Source organism: Rhinatrema bivittatum, chromosome 1, assembly GCF_901001135.1.
Source record: "Rhinatrema bivittatum chromosome 1, aRhiBiv1.1, whole genome shotgun sequence".
In the NCBI taxonomy this organism is placed as follows: domain Eukaryota; kingdom Metazoa; phylum Chordata; class Amphibia; order Gymnophiona; family Rhinatrematidae; genus Rhinatrema; species Rhinatrema bivittatum.
In genome coordinates, this window is record NC_042615.1 from 98,046,380 (window position 1) to 98,058,420 (window position 12,041).

A 12,041-nucleotide genomic window follows, 5' to 3' on the forward strand; every position below is an offset into this window, starting at 1 on the left:
TCCATGTTGTTCTTTATAAGGAACTCAGGTCCAGTTGACCATGTTATCTGCATCAGGTGAGCTGCTGAGACAGACCTTGTGGTATGGTCTGATAGAATCTGATTGGTGCATACATAATGCCACTGCTCTAGTTATGTTATCTTCCTAATGCATTCAAGTCTGTGGCATACATACATAGATCCTTCTGGTTTGTCTGTATATGTAGCTCTGCACTACTTTCCTGTTGGTATAAAACTTGACCATATCTGTCTGAATGTCTATTACACTTAATATTGGATTCGCTACCTCCACTGCTAATACTGTTCCATATAATTTGAACTATGGTATAGTGTGGTTAGAATGAGGTGCTATTTTAGCCTTGCCAAGGATAAATCCTATGCATGATATGCCTTTTTTATCTGTCATATTCACATAGGCAACAGCCATTATAGCCTGTACGGAAGCATCTGAAAAGGCACAAAATTCTTTGTAATGAATTGCAGTGAGAGATATAGAAGTATACATATGTGGAATATGGAGCTGCTCAAGATCTCTCAGGGGATCCTTCCACATTTCCCATTCTCATTTCTTTGGAGGTTGCAGTGCATTCTACTCTCTTGTCTCTGATGAAAGTTCTCTTATCAAGAACTTCCTTTGAATGGTGACTGGAGCCACAAGCCTAAATGGATCATATCAGTTGTTTACTGTAGCAGAATTCAACAGCGGGTATATGGCTTCTGTTTAAACACTGACTACACTGGAGTGGTAGTATCCCAAATCTAAGTTCTTGAGGCTTTCACATGGTCTTCTGAAGGAAATACTTTTACTACCTTGGCACTGTTGGATGCTACTTTATGAAGCCTCAGATTGGCCTCAGTTAATATTGACTGTCTTCTCTTTAACAAGTCAATAGCAGCTTCTTCTTTAGGTAAGACTTCAATCCATCATCCACATAGAAATCTCTTTCTATTAATTATCTAGCATCTGTGCCATTATCATTCTCAGATTGTCCTCTTGAGTCCATAGGTAGTGTTGAATGGGATTGTATTAAAATGTTAAAAAAAAAACCCTGAACTTAACCTGCTTATTTCCTCCCCAGAGATAGACAGTAGGGGGTGTGCATTCGTTTTGAACTTAAATGGAAAACGCAACTTTTTTTTTTTTTTTTACTTAAAAAAGTGATGAGGCGTAAACGATCGGATTTCCAACTTATTCAACATAGCTATGTTGAATACGTTTGAAATCGCGATTGTTGATCTAAATAAAAATTTAAACCCCTCACCCTCCTTAATCCCCCCCCCCAAGACTTACCAAAACTCCCCAAGCTGGCCAAAAGTTCCGTGAGGGTCCGGGAGCGGACGCGTGGGGAATCACGTGACGTCTGCGACACTCCAACGTGACGCCGACGTCACGTGGTCCATCGCGGTTCCGCTCCCAGACCCCTCGTTGGGCCCAAAAGGCACTTTTGGCCAGCTTGGGGGGCCCCCAAGCTGGCCAAAAGTGCCTTTTGGCCCCAACGAGGGTTCCGGGAGCGGACCCGCAGGGAATCACGTGACGCCGCGTCACTTCGACGTGACGCCGACCTCACGTGCTCCTTGCAAAGGAGTTCAGAAATGGCATCCTGACCCCGCTGGACCACCAGGGAGTTTTGGTAAGTCTTGGGGGGGGGGCGGGATTAAGGCGGGTGAGAGGTTTAAATTTTTATTTGCACATATGGACATAGACTCAACTTATGGAATTCTCCATATGTCCATATTGACCGCAAATGACCCCCCCTTTCGACTTATGGACTTATGAACTTAAACTTTTGGTCTGCACATCCCTAATAGACAGTGATGAGAAAGACTTTCAGTTTCAAAAGCATAGCATTTATTAAGTAGCTTAGAGATCTTACAAAAGCTGGCAGGCTTTCTTCATTTCATTGCAAGCATACACAAATCAAGATAGCGGAACAATAAGGAAAGTCAAGATTGTGTTCCTTACAGAAGTCTCAATTGCATGATACGATTATCCTATGTTTACTGGTTTTAATTGATATACGTTATGTTTCATTCTAATTTCATTTGATTGTAAAGCTTGTTGCTGAATTATTGTTCTTTGTAAACCGAGGTGATGTTTTTTTTTAACGTGCTGCGGTATATAAAAAATCGCTAAATAAAATAAAATAAATAAGTAAAAGGAGCCCCATTTTACAGAATCTACTGTTCTAGGAGCAATGCCAATTACTCAATGTTTCAAAATTTGAATTACCTTTTTATAGACACTTGTTAAACATAGCTCTCATATTCTTCCCCCCTCCCTTGCTCATCTCTTACGTCAGCTGGTAAAACATCACACATTCTGCTTACGTTAGTACTTTGTTTCTTGTTTAACTTTTCTCGGCGCCTTTCTTATCTCATTCATTTCTGCACTCACATTCCATTCTCAGCCTCAGTTGTTCTGTCTCTGGGCAGAATATTTTCCCTTCAGGCCTTGTTATTCCAATTACTGGTCAACATGAGGTAGATTTTTCTTAAAGCAGCAATTAACAAACAACCTAAATCTCTACAGTAGCCACTGTGGGTGATGGACTGTTGCCGGAGACATGTTCATGCATTCTGTCCTTAAAAATTTTGTTGCTGATGTTGTCCTGGTACCACAGGAATCTTAGATAGTTTCTATAGCCTTTGTGGACAATGAAACAGTAGAACATGTGTTGGATATCATCCATGCTTGGAATGGAATCTTTTCTGAAGGTGCGTGCATCTTCCAGTGCATTAGTAGTAAAGGTATTAACACCGTCTAGTTTATATATTTTGTCAATACAGATGTCACTTACTATCACCTATCCTAGTTCAAGGTGATGAGCACAGGGGGAGTTGAATGGACCACTGTGCAACTGAAGAATATTGTGTAGTCTCAGGACATCTTTGTCAAGAAGAAGTAAGATTTGAGCAGCAGGATCAAAAAGCGGGAGATGTTTAGCTATAGGCCTCAAATGGGGATGGTGCCATACTACTTCTGGCATAGGAATTTCTTTCCTGTTCTTCAGTAACTGATTGCACTCTAACACCTGGATTTTAAAAGGCTTGCAAGTGTAAATCCCAGGGTTTACGTGAGTGGCTGGGCCATGCTCGTCATGTGAATTTTCAAAGGGGCCCGGCCACACATGTAAACTACGGTACACGCACAAGTGCTGGGCCTCTCCGAAGGGGCAGGCCAGGGGGCGGGGTCTGGGTGGAAGGGGCAGGGTGGAGTAAAGGCTAGCTGGAACTGCGACCATTAGCCACTGTCCTGGGGACGCGCGCAATAGCAGCCGGCTGGTGAGCATAAATTACTTCTGCTCCCGAGGAGCAACAAGTAATAAAATAAAAAATTTCAGGCCAGGTAGATTAGCTTTAGGGGGTGGGGAGGAGAGGGGAAGGGGAAGGAAAGTTAGGCAGGGGATTAGGGAAGTTCCCTCTTAGTCCGTTCCTTGGAACTAGTGAGGACTTTGCATAAATTCACTCCCTCCCCCCTTGCGTGCGCCACCAGCACATACGCAGCCAACAAATTTTATAACAAGCACGTGCCAGCGCGCACATGTTATAACATTGGCACATCCATGTGCGCGCCAGGAACCATGTGCCCATGGACGCACGTGCGCATGTTATAAAATCTACCCCTAAAATCATAGAAAGAGGTGATCTGATGCTTCCATCAATGGCTTCTAAAACAAATCCTTTTGCCTTTCTCCCTGTTGACTCTACCTCTCCTGCACATGTTTTGAGCATGTATGGGCAGTGAACTTCTTTTACGTTAAACAGATCAAAGAACTCTGACCTTTCCAGGGACCACCTCTCAGGCTTTCCCTTGAGATATACTGTAACTAAGCATATCTTAGAAAGGGACCTTCTATCATGGCATTCTCCACAGACTTCAGTGCATTTGGGTGTGACTCCAGATACCACAGTGTCTGATACACTGTTCTCCCTGCTATACTTCAACATAGGGGTAGCAGCATTCTGGGAGTTTAGGGTTTCAGCATCTTGGTGAAGGGCTGTGTCATGTCTGTCACTATTATACTCTGCACACTTAAGGACTGCCTTACAGTCTTTATAGAAGTAGCTTATTGAAGACCAGCATGTATATCAGATTCCGTACTTTGTGAGCAAGTTTTTATGCTTTGTTAGAGGGTTTTCCATAAAGACATGGCATGTTTATAGGGCATTGCTGTTTGAGTCCTCTGCTCTCTTGTTTGTTGTGGAGAGGAAGGCAGGAGTTACATATGTAGTGGGTGATACCTCTGTTTTGTGTTATCACTAGGGATATGCAGTCATTTGCAATGAAATGGGAAATAAAGATGACATTTCCTATTTCATTGCATTTTGGGAATGAAAAAAACCAATAGGAAAATACATGAAATTTTGTGTGGTTTTCCTAGTGCTTTTTCTTTTTCAGGTACACCTACAAAAAAATCTCACCCTCAAACCCACCCCAACCTTTCAAATTTAATTAAATATGAATCCTCCCACCCTCCTGACACCCCCAAGCCTCACCCAAACTTTCTGGTGGTCCAACAAGGGCTCAGAAACCATCTCCCGCTCCCGGGCGGTTGGCTACCAGTAATCAAAATGGCACCAGAGGCCCTTTTCCCTTAATATGTGACAGGGGCTACCAGAGCCATTGGCCCCTCAGAGCAGGTGTAACTTAATGCATGCATATTTACGTACATACTGTTGAAAATATATATGTAAATAGTACTTTCCCTTCCCCAGCTCTTCCCCCTGGAACACCTGCCTACCCCTTGCTGCAACTGACTTATCTCTGGCCAGCAAATTCTCCTGTTAGAGCTGCTGCTTCTCAGGGGACTTATCCCCATGCCATCCTTGACATCACTGCCGGTGACTGTGAAAGGGGTTGCCAAATCTAGCTCTTTCATGATTGACTGTACACTGCACTTTATTTCAGCCTGGGAGAGTAAAGCTGCTGCTCATTTTAGCCTCCCCTTATTGCAACTGACTTACCACTGGCCAGCTCATTCTCTTGTTACAGCTACTGCTTCTCAAGAGGCTTAACCCCTCCCTGACATCACCGCCGGTGCTTGGGAAAGGGACTTTGCCATTCAGTGGGTGAACACCGACAGACTGACACCAAAGGGTCATGCCTAAGGGTAGAGTCCTTTAGTGATTCACTTTATGCAACCTGAGTTATTCTGTGTTCGGCTAGTAGGCATTGAGTTATAGAACTTTTGGATTCTCTTTCAAGCGGATGAAGTTCTTTACTGTGTTTGGGTGCTAATTTGAGATCAGTTGTTTTAAGTTACCTTTATCTGGGAACCATTTTGCTTACATGTTTATCTCTTTTAGACTACTTATAATATCTTGGTCATGCCTCAAGATTGTGATAACTTGGAAGATGTTTTTATTATTCCTGTTTTCTGGGGAACCCCAAGCCTGTTACTGTTTGGCCACAGTCTCTAAAAACAATCAGGTCACTTTTTCAATCTGGTTTTGATCATTCATCTAGTGAACCTTCTGAATGTCCTTTTCTAAATTTGGCCTACTTAACATGAAATCAATGACTGCAAAATAGTAGTCATGGATTTAATTACTGCATAAGATCTTCAGCTACTTTTTATTACAGAAACGGCTTAAAGAGGGAGATGTATTATGCCTTAGGCAGGCTTGTCACATTGATTTTTCTTTTTATTATAAATGCAGAAGGCAGAGAACAGGGGGAGGAGTGGTCATGATTTTTCATAAATCTCTCAAGTTAAAGGAGCTACCTTTGAAGACATTTTCTGGGACTGATGCCTTGCTTGTACAAATTGAATTAAATTCCAAAATTACATTTACACTTATTTATAACCTTTCTGATACTTTAAATGTCACATTATCTGAATCTATAGAACTAATTAATAGTGTTATCATGAATTATAGTCATCTTCTTCTGTTAGGTGATTTTAATGTGCATGTTGACAATCCATGCGGTCAGATAATTTTGCAACATGTGCGCATATATGCGTGCAAGTTATACAATAGCCACATCCCTGGGTGCGAGCCAACACATGTGCGCAGATGTGTGTCCACACACTGGTTTGAATATTACTGTCTCTATTTTTAACAACAATGTCAGATCTTAACTTATATCAAAGAATTAATTTCCCTACTCACTAGGTCAGCCATACATATGACCTTGTTATGACCTTAGGGAAGGATTTAGTGGTGAGTAATTCATTGAATACCTTCCTCTTTTTCTGTAGTGTACTTGAGTACACTGTTTCTTGTAGAAAGCTCAAGTACTTAGATTTAGATTTATTATTTATGGAACTGGAAGAATTTCCTGATGATTTTGACTGTCTTGTTTTAGATAACCAAGTTGTGGAATAGAATACAGTGCTCTATGGAGCTATTAATAAGATTGCCCCTCTGAGGCAATCCAGTAAGCTTCAAAGACAACTCTGATTTCATCCAAGATTAAGACTAATCAAGAGACAAGTAAGGCATTATGAGTGACATTCACAGAAACATAGATCTGAAGAAAATCTGAGAATATGTAAAATAGTATTAAGCCATTACCAGAAAGAGATCAAAATGGCTAACAAGAGCTTTCTTTCTCACATAATTAATCAACCAGATAATTATCTAAGAAAACTATTCCATTTGAAATCTCATTTTGTAAATAAGTTAAAACATTTAACATCTACTAACCTAAAGTGTATTGCTGATGATTTTTCTAGTTATTTCAATAAAAAGATTTCTATATTTCAGACAAATTTGTGATCAGCTCCCTGACAGCAATACAGGAGAGATCAGGAGAAGCCACTCAATGAGTTACCTGTACTTGTTCCAAGAAGTTCATTTACTTCTTGTCATAAAGTGACCCTGTTTTCCCCCTATGTACCTGGCATTTAGCCTGGTCCACCTTAAATACTACAGGGAGAGAAAGCTCTGTGGGTGGGACCCTACTAGGAGGGGAATACAATTCTGAGAACAGCTAGAATCAGGAGGCCCCTATGTCTCCAGGAGAAGGCAGCTCCTGTAATATCTCTGACCAAACTGGAATGTACTGTGAGTACCCTGCAAAGGTAGGCAGTCTACTGTTATGTTGTTTGCTGATTATGTTAATAAAAGTTAAAGTTACAAGAAGAAAAGATGGAGTCAGCATGTTTCCTGACCCCAGAGAGTAAAGTTTTGCTCAGCCATCCTCACATATGATGTCAGGTCAGGGATTTTCCCTATGCTTGGCACAGAAAAATAAACCCCAAGCCTTCAAGGGGAGATCAGTAAAGTATAAGAAAGTTTGTTGTGGTGTCTGACAAAGCAGAATGGAGTAAAAGCAGTGCCCTTAGAAGTGTGCATAAGAGCACAAGAACTAAAGCAGTTGATAATTGTGTAGCACAGTTGCAAAGCAGAAAAAGAAACCAAAAGTTTGTGTAACCCTGCCTAAGAAGGGGGCAGGGCAGAAGAAAAGTGCTGCTAGGACTGTAGAGCACTAAAGGTTAAAAGCTTGCTGGCTCAAAGAAAAGCACACAAGAAAAAAATGGAAACTGCCTTTAAACAGAGAGTGATCTGTGGGGCCTGGAAGAAGACAAGTTTAGGTTTTTTCACAAAGGAGGCCCTGGATATGCAGGAGGTGTTTTTTCTTTTTTTTATCATTTATGCAGAAGAAAAAAAGGAGAGAAAATAGTGGTACAAAGAAACAATGCAGAAACAAGGTGTGGTCCCTGTAGAGATTGCAGCTGCCAGAGGCCTGGGGGACGATGCAATATTAAATGCGGAAAGCGGGTGCTGACTTTTCAGCGCCTGCTTTCTTAACGCATGCATGGTGCCTGCAATAAACAAATTATGGGGTCGCACTATCAAGGAGGAGCTAGGGTCGCTTGCAAAACCTTAGCGCCTCCTTGCTAACGTGATCCGGTGGTTACTGGCGGCCTGCCAGTTATGAACACAGACGCCAATAAACTCGGCACCGGTTTTCATAACTGCAGTCCGCCAGTTATGAAAACCGATGCTGAGTTTATCAGTATCGGTTTTCATAATGCAGCTGACCAGTTATGAAGACCGATGCTGAGCATATCAGTGTCGGTCTTCAGTGGCCGGTAGAGGGGTTTTTTTTCTTTTTTTTTACTTTTAAAAAAGTACAGAAAAGCAGGTTTTTCTGCTTTTCTGTGCTTTTTTTCAATGCGCTCAGCCTGCTCCAGGCAGGCGTTAAAAGCTGAGTGATAAATATGCGTCTGAGACGCACAGTTACTTTTTTGCATTTGGATTGAATGAGGCATAGAAAGAGACCATATGGATGTGTCAGAAAATGCCATGCCAATAGTTGAAAGAGAGTGACAAGAGCCTGCAAAGGGAGGGGAGTGTCCAGGTCCCGGGGAAAGCCCAGAGAGAAGGGCTGCAGAGAGCCCTGAGAAAGGTCCCAGAAGGGGGTGATACTAAATAGCCTGCTGGATGGTAGGGCCTACCAAAAAAGGGAATAATAAACATGTGGATAAAGGTGAACCGGTAGATAAAGGTGGATAAAGGTGAACCGGTAGATATAGTATACTTGGATTTTCAGAAGGCGTTTGACAAAGTTCCTCATGAGAGGCTTCTAGGAAAAGTAAAAAGTCATGGGATAGGTGGCGATGTCCTTTCGTGGATTGCAAACTGGCTAAAAGACAGGAAACAGAGAGTAGGATTAAATGGGCAATTTTCTCAGTGGAAGGGAGTGGACAGTGGAGTGCCTCAGGGATCTGTATTGGGACCCTTACTGTTCAATATATTTATAAATGATCTGGAAAGAAATACGACGAGTGAGATAATCAAATTTGCAGATGACACAAAATTGTTCAGAGTAGTTAAATCACAAGCAGATTGTGATAAATTGCAGGAAGACCTTGTGAGACTGGAAAATTGGGCATCCAAATGGCAGATGAAATTTAATGTGGATAAGTGCAAGGTGATGCATATAGGGAAAAATAACCCATGCTATAATTACACGATGTTGGGTTCCATATTAGGTGCTACAACCCAAGAAAGAGATCTAGGTGTCATAGTGGATAACACATTGAAATCGTCGGTTCAGTGTGCTGCGGCAGTCAAAAAAGCAAACAGAATGTTGGGAATTATTAGAAAAGGAATGATGAATAAAACGGAAAATGTCATAATGCCTCTGTATCGCTCCATGGTGAGACCGCACCTTGAATACTGTGTACAATTCTGGTCGCCGCATCTCAAAAAAGATATAATTGCGATGGAGAAGGTACATAGAAGGGCTACCAAAATGATAAGGGGAATGGAACAACTCCCCTATGAGGAAAGACTAAAGAGGTTAGGACTTTTCAGCTTGGAGAAGAGACGACTGAGGGGGGATATGATAGAGGTGTTTAAAATCATGAGAGGTCTAGAACGGGTATATGTGAATCGGTTATTTACTCTTTCGGATAGTAGAAAGACTAGGGGACACTCCATGAAGTTAGCATGGGGCACATTTAAAACTAATCGGAGAAAGTTCTTTTTTACTCAACGCACAATTAAACTCTGGAATTTGTTGCCAGAGAATGTGGTTCGTGCAGTTAGTATAGCTGTGTTTAAAAAAGGATTGGATAAGTTCTTGGAGGAGAAGTCCATTACCTGCTATTAAGTTCACTTAGAGAATAGCCACTGCCATTAGCAATGGTTACATGGAATAGACTTAGTTTTTGGGTACTTGCCAGGTTCTTATGGCCTGGATTGGCCACTGTTGGAAACAGGATGCTGGGCTTGATGGACCCTTGGTCTGACCCAGTATGGCATTTTCTTATGTTCTTATGTTCTTATGGAATAATTAGCACAGCCAAAGGTTTGTATTCCCTACTCTACCCACTGGCAACCCAGGTACTTTCACCAGTACCAAAAGGAAAAAAAAACCACTTATCCCCAGCAGTAATCCTTCCTTAGTAGCAATCTGTGAGAAAAAAACAAACCAGCAAAACTGCAGGCTTTTAACATTCAGTCCATTCCCTGGCAACACACTCATTTCCACCAAGGTAAAAAAAAAAAAAAAAGCACTTTTCCCTAGCACCAATCCTTACTGGCAGTCCCTGGAAAAACTTCCAGCGAAACTTCAGGCTTTTAACATTTAGTCCCGTCTCTGGCAACACAGGCACTTCCACCAGGGTAAAGAAAAGGGGGAACACCCCCCCCCCCCCCCCACACACACACACACACACACACACTTTTCCCCAGCACCAATCCTTAGTAGCAGTCCCTGGAAAAAAATGTAAGCAAAGCTGTAGGCTTTTTACATTCAGTTCATTCTCTGGCAACACAGTATTTTCCACTAGCAGTGTGCAAGTGCTGAGGTTTCTAACTCCCACACCCCCCGCTGAAACCCCTTCAGAGTGCTGTTTCCATGTGCCAGACAAGCCAGCTCTAGATACTGTCCAAATAAAACCCCCCCTTTTAGGGGCCTACCTTCCTTTAGTTTACTCTGATATATCCAATCAGTTTCTCCATTTTGACAGATAAATCTCCTGCCTCCTCCTCTCTGCTGCTCATCCCGGAAGCCTCCTCCTCTTATACTTCCATTGACTCTGGATTGGCTTCCTTTTGGTAATCAACCCCTCCCTGTTTCAACTCAGCTTCTTCCCAGTCTAGGTCACCCTCATCCCTCTCAGCTGGTTCCCTAGGAACCCAGGACCTTTGGGCTTGATCCCTCCCACCTCCATACTCACCTTCATGCCCATCTCCCTTGGCCAAGGGGAACCTGCAACATGTAGTACTGCAGGATTGCTCCAGACACCTAGGTTTCCTCTGTTTTTGTCTAGCCCTCTGCCTTTGCCCCATTAGCTGAGTAGGAACAGCATGACGTTCACCTCAAGGCAGTACAGTAAGGACTGGGTTTCAGTTAGAGGGGCTCACTTTTAATTTATGAGCCTAGTAGCCACTCAACTATAAGGTCCAAGCCTCTGCTAAAACTAGCTATTTCATCAGGACAGTTTGAATTAAAATAGGCAACCACCTGCATATAATCTGCATAAAAGAAAGAATGATATCCATTGTTATGGATTAAAGTAGCTAGTGGAGCCACAAAAATATAGTATAAAAGAGGTGTGAGCATTGAGCTCTGAGGAACCCCACATAATAATGATTTAGGATCAAATGTCACTGAATTCCTTGCAACTCTAACATGTTGATTCTCAAGATCTAAACCAGTTTAAAACAGTGCTCCCCAGACAAATTTCTAAAAGATGATGGATAAGACGCTGATGGTCAGTGATGTCAAAGACTGGGTTCATGTCAATAAAGGCATCTGCACAGACTCTTATACTATTTACTAGTCCAAACAAAACTGTCTCAGTGATGTGTTCATGTCCAAATCCTGATAGACAAGGATGAAGAGCACCAGTTTTATTAACAAAATAATTTAGTTGATCACTCCAATCTGGTATCCCCTGTGCTGCTTTGGAGGAGAAAACTCATTTGTAAGGAGAGCATCAGTTTGATATGGCAGGAAGCAATTCTGTAACTAAGACCTGCCCTCAAGATGATGTAGTATCCTCTTGCACAGAGGATAGGTCTCCAGGGGCACGTGCCCAGGAGGGAAGGGCTAGGATGGCCATTATAGTTGGTGATTCAATTATTAGGAAGGTTGATAGCTGGGTGGCTGCTGGATGGGAGGATTGTTTAGTAATTTGCCTGCCTAGTGTGAAGTTGGTGGACCTCATGCATCACATAGATAGGATTTTAGATGGAAAGGAGCTGGCTGTCTTAGTACATGACATAGGAAAGTGCATGAGGGAGGTTCTTGAAACTAAATTTAGGGTTTTAGGTAGAAAGCTGAAATCCAGAACCTCCAGGGTAACATTCTCAGAAATGCTACCCATTCCATGTGCAAGACCCCAGAAGAAGGCAGAGCTCCAAAGTCTCAATGTGTAGATGAGCCAATGGTGCAAGGAGGAGAGTTTTAGATTTGTTAGTTACTAGGCTTCAGTTTGGGGAAGGGAGGGAGGCCTTTTCCAAAAGAATGGGATCCACCTTAACCAGTGAAACCGGCTGCTGGCACTGACTTTAAAAAGGTGATAGCACAGCTTTTAAACTAGATGATGGGGGAAAGCCGATAGTCGCTCAGAAGTG